This window comes from Sinocyclocheilus rhinocerous, unplaced genomic scaffold, assembly GCF_001515625.1.
Source record: "Sinocyclocheilus rhinocerous isolate Xijiao unplaced genomic scaffold, SAMN03320098_v1.1 scaffold2217, whole genome shotgun sequence".
Classification (NCBI taxonomy): domain Eukaryota; kingdom Metazoa; phylum Chordata; class Actinopteri; order Cypriniformes; family Cyprinidae; genus Sinocyclocheilus; species Sinocyclocheilus rhinocerous.
In genome coordinates this window covers 203,748-212,676 of record NW_015642151.1, presented here as the reverse complement: position 1 = coordinate 212,676, position 8,929 = coordinate 203,748, and the positions used below count along the sequence as shown (strand labels likewise).

Sequence of the window (8,929 nt, the reverse complement as noted above, 5' to 3'; positions counted from 1 at the left end):
TTTTTCTTTGTTATTTAAAGAGCACGTTAGTAATATGCGCCTATAGACAGGTGCACAACGCGCGTACACTTTGCTTATTACACACACAAGGATTTTTTTTTAAATGAAAAATTAAATTCCGCCATGTAAATAACGAACCCGCCATGGCGCGAGCACAACTGGCTTTTAAAGGGGATGGGAGATGAGACTCTGATTGGTTTATGGCACATTACGCCCTAAACACACCCATTACTCATTAAGAGAATAGGGACAAACCTTTTAGACCATGCGCCGGGCACGCCAACCATTTTTCCCGTCGTTAAACTAGCAAAAGTGGATTCGGACACGCCCTAAACGCAATTGCGCCGTGCGCTTTAGACCGTGCGCTTAGATAATTAAAATAGGGCCCCTAAAATGCATGTGTAGATTCAGTAGAGTGATAAAGTTTAGGCTACCCTCTTCAACTTAATGCTGTTGAACAGAATTTACAGAGCAAACTATTTGCTAAAATAACCCTAACATAATCAGCAACACTGAAATATAAGCGTGCAGTTCTGTCAGTCAGATGCAAGTGAAAGTAGCATGTGTTACTATAACAAAACTGCGTGTTTTCTTTCAGAATTATCATTGGCTGGTAGAAAGACAAAAATAGGTTACATAGAAGTCTTTACCTAAAAATTAATATAAGGTAAAGGTGTGAATAACATTACATAACATTTTAGACACATTGTCAGTATTTAGCCAGCAAAAATAAAGCCCTAGGAGAACTTTTGTGCGTCTCTGATCAACACACAGCGGTGTTTCATTAATCCACGTTTTTTAAACAAATAGTGAATCAATGATTCAGTGAGCCATTCATAAAGGCAGTTACCTGCTTCGTTTCTGAAGGAATCAGCCGTTTGAACAAATCGATGAATGACTAAATGACTCACTAATTAAGACAGGGATTTGCCACCACCTATTGGTGCTTTTAGTTTTTTATTTAGAGTATTGTTTCTTTTTTAAAATAATTTCATATTTCATTATTTCATTATTTATTTGTATTTTTGTATATTGAATTTAAATATTTCTTTCTAAAGCTACTTTTTTGTAATATCTATTCAGTTTTTTCAAAATTAACACAATGATAACTATTATCTTTAATAATAACTTTATCTTTAATTAATCAGCACATGATGTTCATGTTAATTAATTAAGCTTGTTCATTTGAGATTAATTTGATTAATTAATCGGCACATCATGTAATTAATTAGATTTAAAAAAAAATAATAATCACTTGACAGCCCTATTTAAAACAAAAAAAATACCGCCCCCCCTGCACACGTTGCTTATACAGTCCATGCAAGTACATGTACTATTTAAATTTACTGATTAACAAGAGAGAAGAACTGAGTATGCAAGTGAATCAGGAACTACCTGATACGTATTTAATCTGTTTTTCATTGGGTGGCAGCAGACGTAGAGTAATAAAAAGCTTGTATATGCCAAATTCATAATGAAAATGACTCTAAAATGATTGCAGTTTGTCACATTTAAAATAGTTCCATCCAAAGGCTCAAAACCTAATCTCTGATTTCTTTAAATTGGGAGGTGCAAACATAATGCAACAGTCTAAGCATTTATCCCTTTCAGTAGTGCAATTTTCCTTGAAAAAATAAGGGTGCATTGAAGCATCAATTGATACAAATCGCTCTGCTTTTGGACTTCTTGGTAAATGGACATCAAAATTACAGAATTGAAATAAGTGCTGTTAGATGCACTTGGCTTTGGGTATATACCACCGAGTCTTTGAAAGATAGAATGAAAGATGCTATAACTGTTTCGCTACCACTTTCAGGCTCTTTAGCCATCACAGATTACAGTGTTTTTGAACAGAATGGCTTTTCTGTTTTTCAGAATGACTTAGAAGCTTCATTTTGATTGACGTTTTTACTTTTTAAAGGGTAATGCTTCCCTTTGCTCAGCTGGATTAGCATAGGGCACACAAACTGAGATGCTGAGAGGCATGACAGACATGATAGTGTAGGGTGATGAAGTAGAGAGCATGTCTACAAAGAAGAAGACTTCTTGCTGTAGAGAAGCCTGAAGCTGTATTTGCTGGTGACATGAAGTCCAGAAAGGGTGAAAATTCCCCATGACAGCTAACACACATGATCCAGGTCATGCAATCCATTATATTAAGGTCAAAAGGGAGAAGATTGGCAGCTAGTCCTTGGGGACACTTATAGTTAAGCTGAGACAAATTTCTCTTTACTCTGTTTCTCTTGTTCTCTTTCTTTGAGTGAAAGTGAGCATCTGGCTATGTCGGGGAGCATAAAGTAAATGTTTATATAGGAAAAAAAAATCTAAATTCTCTGTATTCATCAAGAAGAGTTGCAAGCACTCTGATTTAAAAAGTCCTGCCCTACACCTCACCACAGAGCACTCACAATACATTCCTTTGTACGACAGAGCACAACAGCTCTTGCCACATACTTCGAGAACCCTTTTGTTTGTTTATTAGTTTCCATTATTTAAACAGAAAATATATATATATAAAATTAGGGATGCACCCGGTATCGGGCCCGATACTGAGCTCCTGTACTCGTACTTGTACTCGTTAAAATGCCCCGATACCAAACGCCGATACCACACAGCATGTGATAAGTGCCATATTCAGACAAAGAAACACAGACAACAGAACAACAGACAGCAGAATGGAGTTATTAGAGATTAAAGATGTCTATACGAAGTATATGTATGCAATGAATATAATGTTAAACATTCAGTATTAACGCCTGTATAGCTGAAGTGCGCGAGCTGATAAACAAAGCACGCTGAGTGGATTGAGCACGCGGCGGCGCAGATGCAGCCACACACTGGCTTTCTCCCTTTGTAGGCATTGGTTTACCCCACAATCCAAAGCCATAAAAGTATATGTAAATTGGAGATGCTTAATCGCTAGTAACTGTGTGTTAGCCCTACAATAGGCTGTCCATTCATCTGTCCATGGTGTTTCCCTACCTTGATTTTTTTTGGGGGGGAATGTTGAGTCAAAAACATGAACTGAGTACAAAATTACTCATTGCAGTAGAGTTACCAGATTTATTGAGTTAGGCTGGTTTGATATGGTTGTTTCTTTATATTCTCGCTCCTTTTTCTCTGTTTGTTTGACAGAGGGTCTTATGGATTTATTTAGCCTGTAATTCTTTGTGGAGTGTTGTAAGGCTTTGGGTGAAGTCTTTCTATAGATCCAACAGTAAAGCAATGTCAAGGTCATGGGTTCGATTTCCTGGGAAAGCAAGAACCAATAAAATGTGTACCCAGAATGCAATGCAAGTCACTTTGGGTAAAAGTGTCTGCCGAATGCATACATGAAAAACTGAGAATCCCTATTGCCTACTCTGAATTGAATTGAATCGAATTGAACTCTGGAGGGAGCAGGGCAAAAAGGGTTTGATAATGTGGCTGTTTGAAACGCACTTGGATCAATGAAAAACAAAAAAATTTTTTAAATCTGGAATGATGCTTTGTATGGTGTTCTCTTCCCACAGTGCCCTTCAAGGGAGTAAAAACGCCATTTGAAATTTGCCTTTTGTTTGACTATGCTGGTTTTGCGGTTCAAAATGGCAAATCCCATATGTTCAAAATGGCAAATCCCATATGATGGTATCAACCTATTTGTCTTTCCTTGAGTAAACAGCAGTATGTTGTCTTGCTTAGTTTGTTTTTATGAGTCCAACAAAGCAACAATATTAATGACAAGAATCTGAAACTCAACTCAAGCAATCAGCAGTGTCTGACTGAGGTTGAGAGATCAGATAATTTGTTAGGAAGGTTGTTTTTGAGAATTCTAAAGCCAGTGACAGAAGGCTGTACAGATGCCTGCTGCCATACTAATGAAATATAATTGCATGTGTACAGGCTTGATGTCTCAGGGCTTATGTTCTGTTTCTGAATGTATTCAGCAGGTAAACCTATACATGGCCCCCTTCAGTCCAATGTAATTACCACTTGGAGTCGTATCTCTCTGATGATACAAGCTCAGGCCGCTAGCACAGATTGCATAAGTCCATTTGCCCCCTATTCGAGTTCATTTCTTTTCCTCTGACCTACTTCTGCAGTCCAGAACCCTAATTTTGACTTATTACATGGACCTCAGAGCATAATTGTCCACTCATATGGGTTACTGTCTGCATAGCAGTATCTGCTTTATAGCTCAAGGGCTAATGAGAACCCTGAGGACAAGCTGTGTGCCTGTCCTTTGCTGAAGACTTTCTCTTGCTTTCTCAGATACCATCTGTCTTCATATTGACTGCAAACTACACTGAGTTGCTTAAGGTCAGAAGACAGACTTTCTGGATGCTTTTGATACAACCTGGCTCAGTTTGAGAACGGGAGAAACTTTAATTTTAAAATTACTGTTTGCCTTATGGAGATGATGTGGATGGGCAGGAAAGTGTTCCCATAAGAACTTCAGCTGGTGGTTGTTCATATGAGCACTCGTCCAAACCGGCTGTAATGTTGTCAGCTTCAGTTTGTAAAAACAAGTATTTTAACAATCAGTTGAAATTCAATAAATTGCTAAAGATAGGACATGCCTTCTTAAAGAATAGACAATTACAACTTGTGAATGAAATGCTGTAGATTTTCAGTCCCTCCTATATTTTGCAATGACAAATATACAGTATGTAATGACATTTAATAGTTAATGAAAATTCAACCAAATATATTATTATTTTAATTATATTGAATAAAAAGGGACCCAGGCTGTTAAAATATTACACTGGAAATCTTAACAGATCCTGTATTTTTATTTTTATTTTTTAAATTTTTTTACGGAAACGGGATTTCTTTAATATATCTTTCACAACTTACTTTAATCTTCAAGCCGCGTTTAACCACAAATAAATCTGATATCGCTTGACCAAGAGTTCTGCGCATCACTACACAGATGACAGAGGCATCCAACTGTGCCTGTTTGAGAAACCTTTGGCATTAATATACTGCTGCTGTCACAATTAGGCTTGAACACAATGATGATGATAGAGGTGGATGAATGAAAAACAGGTAAGTTTATTTAAACAGACGGGGAACACAATAGAAGGCAGGTGAGTACTGAAGAGCAGGGTAAATAACTACGCAGATAACTTTGATATTAACTGGATGTTTCTTAGAAGATTGCTGGGCACACATGCAGGAGGTATAAGACAATATGATGACTTGGATGACTTTGAGGAGATGAGGTAATCGCATTGCTGAAGAACTTTGAGGCTAACGGTAGGTAATTCTCAGTTGCCCAGTAGTTCAGTCTGTGATCTCTAGGCAAGGCCAGACAACTACTGATGGTTTGTGCATGTTATATAGAGCTGGTAAAGAGCTGGTGACGGAGTGACAGGTGTGCTTAATAGCTGAGTAAGAAAGGGTGAGATACATGAAGAATGCTGGGCATTCTAGTTTGTGTCTCTGATGGCTGGGTGAGTAAGGGAAAGGCTGGTGTGACCATGAAAGCTGCAAAATATATCAGTATTAGAAGTCTGCACAGGTTTAAACAGAAGCCTGAACCCATACCCAAGATCATCTGACCTAAGGTCGGGTCGGGTCACTGATAAATGTAGATCACTGTTAAATGTAGAGTCCGAACCGGAAATCAGTTTTCACAACGAATAGCCAAACTTTTATAATACGCTGTATTTCACAATTGCATGCAACAATCAGTAAACAAATACAAAGAAACAGATTCATCAAGGCTCATGGCCAGTTCAACACACAAGGCAAGTTTTACATATAGCCTTTACAACAAACGACAGGCACACGTTATATGTAAGGGATAATTCAGCTAGCATGTGACTTAAAATAATTTAATGCACAACTTGGAGGAAAAGTCAGTTATGGCTTGTTCTAGCATTCTGCCTGGTTTTAATCAGACACAGAGATGAAGTAGTGTGGTAAGATCACATTTATTTGAATTAATTAGGGAGAGAGAGGGGGGTGAAAGATGCGTATCTGAATTACATGCATCTGTGTGTCTCTCTCTTTCTATCAACAATAAAGCTGAGTTAAGTTACAGTGATTTTACCCACTTGTTGCTGACAAATATAATGCAGCGAGTCAGTATCTGTGCCCAGAACACAGTGTTTCTGTGTTTGCTCTGCGTGGTCTCCAGTCTCTGTGTGCAAATAATGTGTGTGTGTGTGCGTGCATCAATGAAAGTTTAGCCTACTGCATATAGTTTTACTTTAGCTACAAACCTGAGTCCGACCTGAACCCGAAGCTATCAACCCGAACCCAGACCTGATAGAGCTAGTGGTAACACTTTTTGATAGTCCACTTTAGACATTCTACTAGCTATAAGTAACTTTGCAACTACATGTCAGCTATCAGTCATTAGAGTATTAGTAGACTGTCCGCCTAATATCTGCTAACACTTTATTTTGATGGTCCCCCAAAAGACAATGTAATGACTATAAGTAACTTTGCAATTACATGTGAACTAATTGTACTAACCCTGATCCTAACCTAAGAGTCTGACTTTGCACAATCTGACTTTTTTTTGCAGCTTAAAATTAAACTGCTGGTTTTGTCTGGTCAGAGGAGAACGGCATACTATTTCGACAAATAGATTTATTTACTTTAAAGCTGCTTTGACACAATCTGTAATGTAAAAAGCACTATACTGTATATATATATATATACTGTATATACTGTATATTCATTGTGTAGAACCACTGTCCATTCAGGTTCACCCAAAGTGTTATAACAACATACTAGCAGGTTACTTTTCTTTACACATATGATGTTAGATGTTGGCAGTCTAAAGGCAGTACTGTTTATATCCATAGAATCCCCTTTGGAGTTGCTTGTTATTAAAGCAATCTGAATTCCTTTTAGCAGCTCCTCAACCCAAGCACATGCTCCATACTTCACCACAATGGTAAGTCGCCAAAAAACACCAGCATAAAAGAAAGTCTTTTAAAATACCAACATAATAGAACATTAGCAAGTCTCCCTATTTTCTCATTTTGCTAAAGAAACAATAACAACAATCTTTTCTTCAGTTGAGTAACATTGGTGATCCATGATTAATGAACCCCTGGTTCAACCACGGGGCTACAACTTAGTTAATCACTGGTAACTAGTGTTGTAGTCAAGACCACCTAAACCAAGACCAAAGAGTGTTGAGATCAAGACAAGACCAATAATTTTAGGGGTTGAGACCAAGACTAGACCAATACCAAGGCAGGGCGAGACCGAGTCAAGACCAAGACCAAACCAGCACTTCTCAAATTCATCTGAAACATCCATATTTACTGCCTGAGAAATGTCTGATATTTTATCAATAAATACAATTAGAATATTAATAATCTTCACGCTGCAGAGGTGGCACAGACATTTCATCTGAATTGGTACAATTACAACTGCATAAATATAATTGAGAGTAATGTTTAAAAAAAATAATTGGATTATAGAAATATAATAGAAAAATGACGCTTAAATGTGAAACTAATACCACCAGTAGGCTAGGTGGCGGCAAATCACTGAATGAGTGAGTCACTGAATCATTTATTCAACCGATTAGTTCAAAGAAGCTGATTCATTCAGTAACGAATCCTGGCTGTGTGTTGCCTGGAAAAGCACAAAAGTTCTGCTATGGGTTTGTTTGGAACTGTTTTTGTTGCAGAAAGACCAAAAATTGGTGTTTAAAATTGTGGCTAAAATGAAATTCATTAATGTTAACTTGTTTGCTGAACATTTGTATAAAATCATAATTGTGAAAACAATTATATGATATACAAACAAGATCTCATACAAGTACTTTTTGCAATCATATCTTGAAACTTTGTATTTGTATAAACTTTGGTGAAATTTGACACAATTCCCTATGAAATTCTGACCCGGCATAACCGTATCAAAATAAATCAAATGTGAAATAAGTTATTGATTGCATTTGAAGCAGGAAGTTTTACATCCAATCAGAGTAATGATGCTGACAAATAAATCAGTCAATGCACCAGCAATTTAGTGATATCCCAGCAGTTGGGGTCTTGACCGGCCTATAAATAAAATCCAGAGTCCTCTTAGTCTGAGAACGAGACAAGACTGAGTACAAATGAGGTCGAGACCGAGACAAGACCAAGACCTTCAAAAAATGGTCTTAAGACCAGTCTCGAGACCAAGACTCAAGTACTACAACACTACTAGTAACCAAAAGTTTTAGGTTCTAAACACATAGGTGGTCATTTCTGATAAGTCCCTATTATGCCCTTAAATTCCCCATGAAATCAAAATTAAAGTTTTTTGGGTGTTAGTATCAATATGTTAGTCTTAAGGTTATCTATAAGGCAGTGTGCTCCAAAACAGTGACAAAATTCGCATTTAGAAGATATAAGCATTCAAAGTTTGCAGTTTGACACTTTTGACGTCACATCGTACTTTAGCTTCTCATCAAACTTTCTGTCCAATCAAATGCTCTCTAGAACTTCTCGTCCAAGATTTTACAGTACATGGCCCCGTCCATTTGCCCCTCAATGCGGTGAAGTCGTCCTGTACCCTTAGCAGAAAAACAGCCCCAAAGCATAATGTTTCCACATCCGTGCTTGACTGTAGGGATGGTGTTCTTGGGCTTATAGTGAGCATTTCTCTCCCTCCAAACAAGTTAGAGTTTATGCCAAAGAGCTCAATTTTGGTCTCATCTGACCACAGCACTTTCTCCCAAGCCTTCTATGAATAATTTAGATGTTCATTGGCAAACTTTAAACAGGCCTGTACATGTGCCTTCTTGAGAAGGGCACCTTGCGGGTGCTGCAGGATTTCAGTCCATTGCGGCGTAGTGTGTTACCAATATTTTGCTTGGTGAATGTGGTCCCAACTGCCTTAAGATCATTAACAAGCCCTCACCTTTCTCATGATCATCCTTACCCCATGAGGCAAGATCTTGCACGGAGCTCCAGACCGAGGCCGATTGATGGTT

At 37.8% G+C, this 8,929-nt stretch overlaps 1 protein-coding gene across 1 annotated transcript in view; it reads left to right on the top strand.

Annotated features, from left to right (window-relative positions):
- LOC107755696 (pinopsin) overlaps window positions 1–8,929 on the top strand; it is a 90,654-nt gene that overhangs the window by 47,472 nt on the left and 34,253 nt on the right. The gene's annotated exons all lie outside the window — the stretch shown is intronic.